The sequence below is a fragment of the Anarrhichthys ocellatus genome, unplaced genomic scaffold (assembly GCF_004355925.1).
Source record: "Anarrhichthys ocellatus isolate YVR2014 unplaced genomic scaffold, GSC_Weel_1.0 scaffold87, whole genome shotgun sequence".
NCBI classification, from domain to species: domain Eukaryota; kingdom Metazoa; phylum Chordata; class Actinopteri; order Perciformes; family Anarhichadidae; genus Anarrhichthys; species Anarrhichthys ocellatus.
In genome coordinates, this window is record NW_022280117.1 from 716,746 (window position 1) to 729,427 (window position 12,682).

At 39.7% G+C, this 12,682-nt stretch overlaps 1 protein-coding gene across 2 annotated transcripts in view; it reads right to left on the reverse strand.

The window, feature by feature from the left end:
- The window catches only part of rph3aa (rabphilin 3A homolog (mouse), a), a 25,307-nt gene extending 21,283 nt beyond the window's left edge, over positions 1-4,024 (reverse strand). The window contains exon 1 of one of the 2 annotated variants that reach the window (XM_031875251.1): positions 3,921-4,024. The gene's annotated coding sequence lies outside the window, so the exon portion shown is untranslated. Of the gene's footprint in view, positions 1-246; positions 938-3,920 lie in introns of those variants that run through there. The other variant, XM_031875252.1, reaches the window with a different exon arrangement.
- Between the last annotated feature and the right edge of the window lie 8,658 nt (positions 4,025-12,682).

Here is a 12,682-nt window from a genome sequence, read left to right on the forward strand (position 1 = left end):
AGAGAATGCAGCTTTAACACATGAAGCATCGGCTTCACTCTTCAGAACCAGAGGTTGCTGCCCGATTAAAACAAAACAGAAACATATTGCTGCTGGAGTTGTGTGTCAGACATTCACGCCCTGAGGCCGCTGACAGAATATCCAGGTCATGGAGAGGAGACATCCCCACATAGCAGCATATAATAGTGTCACAGTGGTTTTCTGTTTACAGCTGTGTTTCCGTGACGCACACACATCTGCCCTCACCCTCTCTGACTGTGAACAATTCATGAGTTCCTGTGATATACAGCTAATCAAACACTCGGGGCCACAGCGGGTTTGTGCAGCACATCTGCCGTTCCCGCTGCGCTGAGAGAATTCCCGAGTGCTGGAAAACAATAATGCCTCAGCTGCAGATCTGAGGAGGAGGAAAAAAGTCAATTACTGTACATTTCAACCGTTCAAATTGCTAAACGCTCGACTGAATGAGCTCATGGTGAATGGTCCTTACTGGAAGTAATGGGAAAATGGGAAATTCATGAATTTCAATTGATTGCTTTGATGGATTAGATCAACTTGAACCCAAACGTTTTTATGACTAAAGAGGCAATTTCACCCACTTAAACTGCACAGGTGCCTTTATGAAATCTACCAATAATTATAAAACCAGGTGCTGGGTGCTGGGTGCTGTGTGCATAAACATGTTATAGTGATTATGAAGACCATTCTTTTTACTCTCATGAGCACCCTTTTAGAAAATTCATATTACATTTTGTAGCATCAGTCATCAAGTAATAAATAGTCTGTTAGCCTTTGTTTGCAGAATCATTTCTACATGCAGTAGATGTATTACTCATTTGACCAACAGTCAGGTGTCAAAACACTTTGAAGAGACTTTTAACTAATGATAACTTTACAGTCAGTTAAACAACACAAATGTTCAAGTCTTCTTCAATACAGCATGATGTTCATTTAGTACATTATGGTCCATTTAGAGTCAAACAGACCATAAAGCAGGGGATGCTTTAGGGCGGGGCTACACGGTGATTGACATGTCTCTACCAGAGACGTATACGGCGTCACTACGTCACTCCTCCTCAGTCCTAATATGGTCACTTCCTGTTCACTGGCTGCAAAAAAACAAGATGGCAACAGCCAAAACATCTGCATTAACAGCTAGATGCATGAAGAAAAACAGATTTTGCAGCTGCAAACCCAGCTTTCTTGATCAATATATCATGTTTTTTTTGTTATTTATCGCTTCACTCAACTACATTTACCATCTACAATGATTTAACTTCCATATTAAAAAGGTGGAGGATTTTCCTGGTTAGAATTGAAAGAAAAGGATATGAGAAAAAGGTGATTAACTTTAATTAAAGTCTGACGGGACATAAACTCATGATCTCCTGCATGAACATCAGATGTGTCATCCATTCACCTCCCCAAACTCCATACTTCAACTTTCCACCTTGCTTTCATGAACGTACGCTGGCACTGGATGTAAAATCATTCCTAATATCCTAATTGCTAGGATGCTTTCTGTAATTTGGCTGAACGGACTCTTTATCTTAAATCATCACGTTGCATTAACCTCACACTGACAGCAGTTATTTTGCAACTAAGATGCTTTGCTGCACTCAAGACAATTAAGTCTTCAATGCCAATTCTGAAAAAAGCACAAACACAGGGAAAAAAGAAACCCACAGAAGGAAATAGTTTCCCTGAGTTCAGCAGTGAGGGACTGTTGAGTCGGCGTGAAGCGTTTCTGCTCAAGCACATTAGCCACATCAGTCAGCATCTGAGCGCTCAGCAGCCTGTATAATCCACCGCCACCCACCTCAAACACGATACAGTCAATACAGCTGATTGAGGGGTCAAAAGGAGCATTCAGCAGGGATTACAGGGAGCATGGGAAAGAAGAGGGGGGGCTCAACAAAAGTCATCTGTGGCTGAGGATGATAGACCAAAAACAAAAAAAAAGTGAGCGTTATAGTATTGCAAATCAATTTCACGCACACACACTGAGCAAAATGCATGCTTCATTTTCTTCATCATCAGCTTTGGCTTCACTGCTGCCACTACATGTTAGCCAGCGAGCTCCATCACTCCGTCGGCGCCGACGGTTTCTCTGGAGCCGACCGGCGACTATAAGAGGAAGACAAAGTCTCCTCGTCTCTGTGGCGCACACTCGCTGTTACAGTTAATGCCAGACTGTGCTCTTTTATTTTAATAAATAGTTTGATATCTCGGGAAATACATTTATTTGCTTTCTTGCTGTAGTACTAGATTTGAAGCCAGGACACAGTTAGCTTAACTTAGCATAAAGACTGAAAGCATGGGGAAACAGCTGGCCTGGCTCGGCCCGAACAAGTCGCAAAATCCACCTACTACCACCTGTAAAACTCACTGATTAACGTCTTTGTTTAATCCATATAAAAAACTAAGTTTAGGAATGACATGTTGTGGTTTTAGGGGCTTGTTTAGGATTATGTATGTGAATTATTTTAGCTTTATTGCAGGAAGTGAGCAAAGAAGATTGATACCTCTCCCACATTTAGGCTACCGGTTTGTGCGCTAAATATGTAGCTGGTTAGCTTAGATTAGCTTAAATACTGAAAAGGAGGAGGAAACCGCTAGCCTGGCTCGGTCCATAAAAGTAACGAAATCCGCCAACTAGCACCTCTAAAGTTTAAAAAAATAAATACAAAAACAATAAGTTGTGGTCCAAAAGTTCCGTCACCTTTAGCCACAGCCAAGCTAACAGCTTAGCTTCCTGTTGACTTTAAGCTAATCACCTGCTGGCTCTCATAAACAAACTAATTAACACATTATATATATATATATATATATCACCTATATCTAAAAACGCACATAAACCCTGTTGTCCTTAACACTTCAGTTGTACAAATCAAACAAACAAGATGTGACGTGTTCTGTATGGATCAAATAAAAGAGATATAATGTGTTAAGTGAGCGTTAGAGGAGCAGATGTTTTTTAAACTTTAGGTAGAGTCAAGCTAGCCGTTTCCCCCATTTTTCCAGTCTTTAAGCTAAGCTAAGCTATGCAGCCTGTGTGCTGTGTTGAATGACACTAAAACACAGGTTTATTGACGTAAACAGGCTCTCATCTTCAGTCCGCTAAGCTTTTTCAAATAGCGCCTGAGTGATATATCTGCAAGATTTAAGCTTATCACAAATAAATCAGTATCTGCGTATGTTGGCAGATAAGTTGCAATAGGTCTGCATTTTAAGGACAGAAGATAATTTCAAAACAGTGTCAACTTTATGCAAAACTAACATATATAGATTATCTTGTTTATACTTCTCTTCTGTACATGTCATTTTTTGTCACTTAATGTCCATGAAAATCAGAGAAATAGAAATAAAAATAAAATAACAAATATGGGCCGATATAACATTACAGTATCACAAATCTAGTATCAGTTGTGCTCTATTTGATAACAATAAGTAGAAAATATTCTTAATAATATCTTTTAGGTAAATTGGCATCACAGTCTGTAACTCAAATGACGTCAGCTATCTGTGTATGATACTTTAAATAAAATGTACACATCACAAACATCTGAACACAGTCACATAAATCATCCCTTTTTGCAGTCAAATATCATGTCGTTTTTTAAATTTAAATAAATCATTGTTTTTTATAATAACAATAATTCATAATAATTTAAAGGCACAGTCTTTTGGGAAGTATCAGAAATGTTTCTTTAGATTCAGCACATTTTTTAAATTTGAATTCATTAATTTTATATTTTATTTGTGAATGAGCATTGGTGATACTGAACCACTGACTATTTTCTGACTATGCTGCTTTGAATCAACCTGAAAGTTCAAACTAAAAAGGTATTTTTTCATCATAAAAACAATACCAGCGAAACTCTTGAAGATAAACATGATAAAATAAATGCAGGTCTTACCTGAGGCTTTCAAACGGACGTGTTGTTGTTATTTTCTTTCTGTCGGGATTCGAGCTGCTTCAGTGCGACAGCTCCGTCTCAACATCCAGCATCCTCTCCGGTGCTCTCCTCCTCACTGCCAGCCTCCTCAACACACACACTGGAGTAAAAGCTCTGCTCCTCCTCCTCCCTCTCTCTCTCTCCCTCTCCCTCCCTCTCTCTCCGTTTAACTAAATCCATCCACTCTCATCTCATCAGCAGAAGACAAAATGGTGATGCCAGTCTTGCTGGCAAAGTGAACTTTAGGAAGAAAAAAAAAAAAAGCTTAAATGTCATTCACTGAGCTGTACAAATTGTACTCTTCTAGTGGTGGAAAATAGAAGAGAACATGTACTCAAGTACTCTACTTGAGGTCCAGTTTGTAGCATTTCAGGCGATCTATATGCAGAAATAGAGTATAATATATACAGCTATGTCTTCTTTTGTGTATAATCACCTAAAGCTAAGAGTTTTTGTGTTTTTGTTATATTAAAATGAGCCCTCAGTCTTTAGTCTCTTCTCCTTCTGCCCCGACCCCTAGGTTGGGAACCGCTGGACTAATATAACTTTTATATAGTATATAAAAGTAATTAAAATAGCTCCACCTGGAGCAGCTACAACACTAACATTGATGCCTCAGTATTAATAACAATATTCAAAACAATAAATCAGACACCGGGGACATTATTCAGCAGAGTGAGTACTTTTACTTTTAATATTAATACTCTGCAATATAAAAACTTCATATTTCCTACTTCGTATGTACAATAATGTGAACCCACATTCAGTCCGATTATACTGTATTTTAGTTTTGTTGTTTACAGTTTACTTATTTATTATACCTTTACTGTTTATTTTACTTATTCATTTATTATACTCCATTCTCTTGTTGCATTATCCACTTTGCTGCTGTAATACTGCACATTTCCCCATTATATGACTAATAAAGGATCATCTTTTATCTTACTTTGATACTTTAAGCATATTTAGCTAATAATACTTGATATGTCTTTTTATTTAGTTGTATTTGAATGCAGTTCCTTTTCTTGTTCTGGAGCAGTTTTACATTTTGACTTCAGTAAACGATCTCAATTCTCCACCAATCAAAAGCCTCACTTCCTTTTCCTGTGTGACACATTGAATCCACTGCTGCCTCTCTGTTTACACGATGTGCTACAAAAGGAGCTCGTATTCATGCACCATGTATGAGAATACGTTCTAATAGATCTATTTTTGGTCCCGTTTGCCCTGAAGCTAAACAGCTGCACTTATTATGTGCAATACAATGCAAATCCAATAGGCCTGCATGTCCTGTGCAATTAGAGACCATAATGATTACGTAATTCTATTATTCAGCAAACGTTCGGCCAAGAGTTAACCTTAAGCCATTTTATATTCTAGAGCGGTCACCGGAGCAACCGAGCCGCTTCCGTCACACATGTTCTACGCTGACACGTGAAGTCTTCATGTCAAGGTAATAAAAACGAGGGTCTGTGGAGCCACTTTGATTTATTGAACTGTGCTGAGTTTGTCCCAGAGGACCACTTCCTGTCCTCCAAAGCTCCAGCTGAAATGATCGGCTGCCAGTCCTCCGGGTTGTCCAGCAGTGGCTGTTGTTGCCCTCTTGTGGCTCCTCCATTGTAATGTCTGAACCCTTCCCTCCCTTCTGTGGCTGCTCTAATTACGCCTCATTGAACACTTAACCAGCCCAAACATTTCGCACAACATTGTTAATTCAGCCTTGAAAATGTGCCAAAACAAGCTCTTGGTAAGCAAAGCGATGTGAGGAGAGAGCCAGCTCCCCGCAACAGAACTGGATTTAAGTTCTATTCATTAAAAAAATCAAGATTCAGAATTACATTGAGACTTCAGAGCGGCCTTCCCTCTGTCTGAAAGTCTGGTTGAGTTGATTGACACAGGTGCTACGGTACATTAGGCCCAAAAGACAGGAAGTGATGCTGTATAACAAAATAAAAGAATATTAAAAGAGTTTGAATGACAATAAAACAGTTGTTATGATGTAAAATGTCCGTATAGCTGCTTATAACTACATTATATTGTGTAACAGGATGAAGAAGAGACTCGTGCATGTGAAAACCTCCTGCGCTGTGTGTGTGTGTGTGTGTGGGAGGGGTGTGTGTGTGTGTGGACTCATCCTGGGATCCAGCTGCGTCACACACTGCAGATGTTTTCACCACAAATGAACCAGTTTGTTAATTAAACTTCAACTAGCTGGAGGTGTTTTCATGTCCGACTCTTTTCTCACACATTTACATAATTAAGCGCCGGTTATGCAAAAGCACATTAATCACACACGAGCCAGAGAGAAGAGACCTGCATGCGTATCAGCGGAGGAGCACCTCAGCACAGCCCGTCTGCATGGACTTGAGCGTGAAATGGTGAGAAGAGGCTGCACTCGAATGATGCAGAAGAGCCTCGGGGGGGACAAAACTAGAGTTGTGTTTGTAGAGCGGTTAGTGAAGAGGACGACCGAAGGCCTGCCCCCAAAAACACTGCACAACAGCAACAAGATAAAGAGTGTGTAATTACAGAGATGATCAGAGGAGACGCGCTCATGAGGGTAAATTAAGTTTTAACAAGCTGGAGGCTTGAATTTAACATAGTGTTCAAACGAGAGAAGGAAGGCTTCGGGCTTCAGACGTCATCCTCGTCTCTGACAGGAGTCATTTTCTCTCTGCTTGTACAGAATAAAGTCCCGTAACGTGACTGTGAGCGTCTACAGCTAGCAGCTCTGTGAGGCTGCACTGACTCACAATGGGGCTTTGAGCTAAATGCTAACGTCAGCATGCTAACAGGCTTGAATGGTGATGTTTAGAAGGTGTTGTTGCTAATTAGCACTAAACACAAAGCACAGCCGATGCTGATGAAAATGTCGTTAGTTTTTGCACTTATTTGGTTGGAAAACAACGTATTGAACAAGCGCTACGTTAACGGGTCATTAAGATTATTGACATTCACCAGAAGTCGTCGTGAAGTCACTCATTGGTTTGTGGACCGTTTTGAAGCCTCCAGTTCGGCGTTTTGGCCGTCGCCACCTTGTTTTTTGCAACCAGTGAACAAAAGTGACCATATTTGGACTGAATGACGTAGAGAAGCCGTATGCGGCTCTGGTTGTGTCAATAACATGGTAGCCCCGCCCCTAAAGCATCCCCTGCTTCATGGTCTGTGTGACTCTAAATGGACCATAATGTACTAAATGAACATCATGCTGTATTGAAGAAGACTTGAAACTAGAGATTGAGACCATAAACTCATGTTTACAATGTTTACTGAGGTAATAAATCAAGAGAGAAGTAGAGTCATTTTCTCATAGACTTCTATACAACCAGAGGAGTCGCCCCCTGGTGGACACTAGAGAGAATGCAGCTTTAACACATGAAGCTTTGACTTCACTCATAAGAACCGGAGGTTCAAGTGTTTTTAGCTTTGTGACTAATGACAGATTTGTTACGAAATGGTTTAATAGGAACATTTCATCATAAAGACTGACCCTTCAGGCCGCCCCTCTAAAGCCCCTCCCCCAAAATAATCATTATGAATGTAAACAACGAACATGGTTGTTACAGCCCTGAGACAGCCACAGATACCAGATATATTTCTTTATCTTTTTGTCAGAGCTTTTGATTCATTGATTGCCGTCAGAGAATTTCAACAAAAATATATATATATTTTAAGTTCTTTAAGACGATTAACAGGCCTGCCTGACAATTTGGTAATAACTGCATGCGAGACACATTTTCAGGGAAGGACAGGAGGGATAAAAGACCAGTGGGAGAGAAAACCAGGGAAAGACAGGGAGGCATAGCTAATGACAAATGATGGATAAATGCCAAATTCATGACCACGCATGCTGAGAGCTTAAGGTCAATGACGTTTGGAGTGTGTGTGTGTGTGTGTGTGTGTGTGTGTGTGGGTGGGTGGGTGCCCTGCATGCACACATACACATGTCTCTGTTCAGTAATGTCATTAATAACCCTGGGTATAAAGTCCTTCAGAGGAATTGTCCAGATGCTGCTTGTTCGCTCTATATGCCTGAATGCCTGGAAGTGTCTGTGTGTGTGTGTGTGTGTGTGTGTGTGTGTGTGTGTGTGCGCGCTGCAGGGATGTCACAACCCATCAGCTTGTGTCCCTGGTGGTGGCATAAAAAACAAATCGAGCGGAGTGTTGAGTCTCCGGAGTCTCTCGAGTCTCTCGAGTCTCGTGAGTGAGTGAGTGAGTGAGTGGTCGCCGTCTGAAAGGGTGTCCTGTAACTCTCGGAGGACTTTGTCTGTCTGACAGAAGGACACTGTAAGTAGAAGAAGTAGAAGAAGAAGAATGAAAGGGAGATGACAGAGATAGGAGGATATATATGACAGTATATTAAGAAAGAATGAAAACTCAATCAAATGATCGCTGATCTTTTACCCAGCAGACCGCTGTTTGTTCCCTCCCGTGTGAAACTAGAAGTCAACTTTGATTTATATGTCACGTAACTTGCGTACTTCAGTAACGCCATTTTCGTAGTTATTTTTACCCAAACCACGATATTTCAGATTGAGACCATAAACTCATGTTTACTGAGGTAATAAATCGAGAGAGAAGTAGAGTCATTTTCTCATAGACTTCTATACAACCAGAGGAGTCGCCCCCTGGTGGACACTAGAGAGAATGCAGCTTTAACACGAAGCATCAGCTTCACTCAGCCGTACCGGAGGTTGCTGCCTTGTCTGGACCCAGCAGGTGAAATGCTGCCCCCTATTTATTTAAAGCATGCGGCTACATCTTACACATTGCACCTTTAATAAATGCTCAACCCACAGTTGTTGATCATTACAGCTGAAAAGAAGACAATATATCAGGAATCTTTTAAAACATGTAAAGATATCACTTTGATGAAGTTTTAAGAGGTAAATAAGGGGGGAAGTGCTGTGACTGACTCAGGAAACAGGAAAGTTTGGTTCAGTTATAAGATCAACATCAAGAACAGTTAAGGTTTGTGAAGGTTTGAGTTGGATGGTTCTGTGTGTTTAGAGTCAGAATCGACAGCGTTCTTCCATAAAAACGAGACTACAAGAATAAAAGACTTCCTGAGATAGGATGTCAGTGTTGTGCAGCGTATGAAATTAGGTCATAACTGTTACAGCCACCAAACAAACGCAGGCAGACTCAATCTGACAAATAAAATGCATCAGTGCTTCACCCTGAGCTGCACGTCTGTCTCTCTTTCTGAGTCATCTGTGATTAACAGCGACGAGTGCTGCTGAGGTAGAAATCCTCCAGCTGTGTGTGTGTGTGTGTGTGTGTGTGTGTGTGTGTGAGGCCAGGTACAGATGGAAAGATCAGTGGTGGGAGAAGTACTCAGACCATTTACTTTAATGCAAGTAAAAGTGCTGCATTCAAAATATTTACTTGAGTAAAAGTATGTTTCAGTATTCAGTATTGTGTTTACAGGTTGCTCTGTTGCCCCCAAGTGGACAAACACAAAGCCTATAAAGACCTTTTAAAAATGCAGCATGGAGATCAATTTAAAAGATACAAATCAAATGTGGGAAACAGACATTTCCTTTAGATTCAATATCTCATTTACCGTCTCTGTCCTCTCCACACCTCACCATCGTTCCCAGTATAAACCCTGTGGAACCAACAAAACACAGTCAAACTCAACACGGCGACAACTTTTCAATACACAGCAGAATTTACAACCACCACTGGCTGCAAAGGGTAATGAGAATTGTTGTGAAAATGCTGCAGAGCTATAAATAACAGTAGTTAAAGCACGTCTTGTTCTGGTGGCGGTAGCGTGCAGCGGCCTCCCTCAGCGCCGTCAGATGAACCGGCAGCGTCTGAGGGAACCGAGATGGCCGGGAGCAACGAGAGCAGGAGGCCTTCAAACAGCAGCTGAGTCAGGTGGTGAAACGTTTAGTGTGTGTGTGTGTGTGTGTGTGTGAGAGTGAGTGTGATGAAGCATTATTTACTTTTGTAAAGATTTAAACTGCACCTGGCACTTTGTCCTCCAAATATTTTACATTAGTTTAAGAGATGATGAGTTTTAAATTCATTCATTAAAAATGTAATATTACAAATATATTTTAAATTTGTAACATAAATAATCAATTTCAGGGGCTTAATCACTAGATATCTATTTGATATGTCCACCATTTAAACTTCTTTCACTATTTAAACATTTCATTTGTATTTAATGTTTCTATTGTTATTTTGGTGAATTAACCCTTTAAACATAGTATTATGAAATATTTTCTTTAGTTTGTTCCACATTCACTTACAGTATCGATAAACTAACGAATCTCCCGAATCAAATATCTCATTCAAAGCCTTTTAATAAATCGATTTCTGCATATTTCTTTCGTGGGATTTGTGATTTAAATAAAACATATTATACAAGCCAACGTTTATTGAGAAGATGAAGATGCATACGCTTACTGGCAGGTGCGGGTTTCAGGGTAAACGGTTCAGGTAGAGATCAGTCGCAGGTGGAGACGGGCTGCTTGACATCCTGTGAGGGCTGATTGGCTGATGAGGAGCAGGTGAGCAGGTGGACGTTGGCGTCAGGTGACTGGTGGGAAAGTGCGAGGACCTCTGGTGGACAGATGGAGAACGACAAGTCTGGAGAATGACGATGCCTTGTGTTCGTCCTGCAGAGCTCACTGAATATCCTCCATCACTGCAGCTCACACACATTTCCTTCAACTAGAAACCAAAGTATGGAACAGATGATATTAAACAGACGTGAGAATAAACCAGTCCGCACTTTGACTGAACTACTGACCCTCTGCAGCATCGATCCTGCAGAGAGAATGTAAATGTGATGAACATAAGGAGTCGTTCTTGGCTGTTTGCTTCCCTCTCTTCTCGCTAAATGAGGTTATCCTCGTTAAACGCTGAGCTCGTGTCAGCTTCATTGTACCGAGTCTCACGAGACAAACAGGATTAGGATAAACTAACACTGATCTCTGATCAGTGCTTAAAGGTCTCCAGGTTTAATGTAATTATGACAAAAGACGCTCGAACATAATCACGTTTCTCTACAAAGAAGAAAAGAGGCTTTCAATGTGAATTGTAAGTTGTATTTAGCACCAATAAGAGGCTTTGTTTAAGTGCGTTAAAGGGTAAATTCACTCAAATGATGACAATGCATTATTCAGCCATGTTCAGTGATTATATTTCAGTTATTTGTCTGAACTTTGAACTCTTCTTATTCCCACATTTTCCAGTCTTTGTACATAATTTAATGTTTCTATACTGTCTTCATCTATTTTCATCTCTTCCTCTTTTGGATAACAAAAAATAATAATAAACTTTATTTTTAAAGCACCTTTCATACAAGAAATGTAGCCCGAAGTGTTTTACACATAAAAACAGGAACAATAAAATGCAAATAAAACAAACTATAAAATTTAAATGAAATGGGATTAATAAAATGCATGAAATAAAATGGAAAATAAAACCCACTGATTATTATATGAAAATCAGCACTCATATTTGCAGTATGCACTTATACATTATTAAACACTGCAGCTTAGTGGTGGAGATTTGTATTTGGTCTCAGTGCGCTCTCTACCAATCAGTGACGACGTCTTTGAGAATATAAATACACACGACAGAAGCTACTTTTCCCGACGGACACAAACTCACCACCGGGCTCGACTACAAATGATCACTTCCACTCCTTTTATTGCTTTAATTTCATTTTAACCACCACTTCAACTTCTTTCAGTATTTAAACTTCAACTGTACATTCATTAAAAGACAACGCACAGATGTTTTTCTAATTTCTATTTACAAATCTTGGTGAATTGACTGGACATAATATTATAACATAGTACACATATATATATATATATATGTATATAGTATATTATATGTACAGTATTTAGTTTTTTACGTTACTGTAATTATTTCCTTCAATATGCTGCCTGGACAGTTTTTAGGCAACTCCCTCTCACATTCCATCATAAGCTATAAACAATATATAATTATAATAGAATACAAATCATATTTTTGCATCTTTAAACTGTTTTTAATATGTGTAAATAAAGGAACAAATATTCCCTTACAAACAAAACAAATATCTCCAACATGTAAATCTTAACTTCTGTTCTTCCCCTGAAGCACGAACGTCGTCTCAGCCGGTTTAAACGAAGGCGAACAAAGAGAAATTCAAAGAGATGCGTAACTCTCACAGAAGCAGAAGGACACGGTCGTGATGAGGCGTGAGCCGGTCGTTTATTGTTACGGAGGAAGTTAACATGGTTAACTGCACTGAAAGTCACACAGTAAAGCTCCCCGTGTCACACAGAGAGGAAGCTGCAGGAATATACATACAGTATATCTTATTGGCAAGTAGATATGTTTTAGTACGTACAATCTCCTCTACCAGGTACTCATGTACAATATACACGTTAAAAAATATAGTTTGTTTGCATTGCGATCACCGGTTTTCTTTTTTGTTCAGAATTCACATTGAAGTGTTACAGGTTCTTGAATGGCGATGGAACTAAAGAGCACTGTTGTTTATTTTTATGTTTAATAGCTATCACATACACAGAGGCATCTGCATAGAAGGCACGTCTATGCATCTACATCGCTGACATGATCGATGGATGAGCAGTTTTTATCATCTGGGGAGTAAAAAACAAGGAAGGCAGCATTCATTCATTCATTCATTCATTCATTCATACACACACACACACACACACACACACACACACACACACACACACACA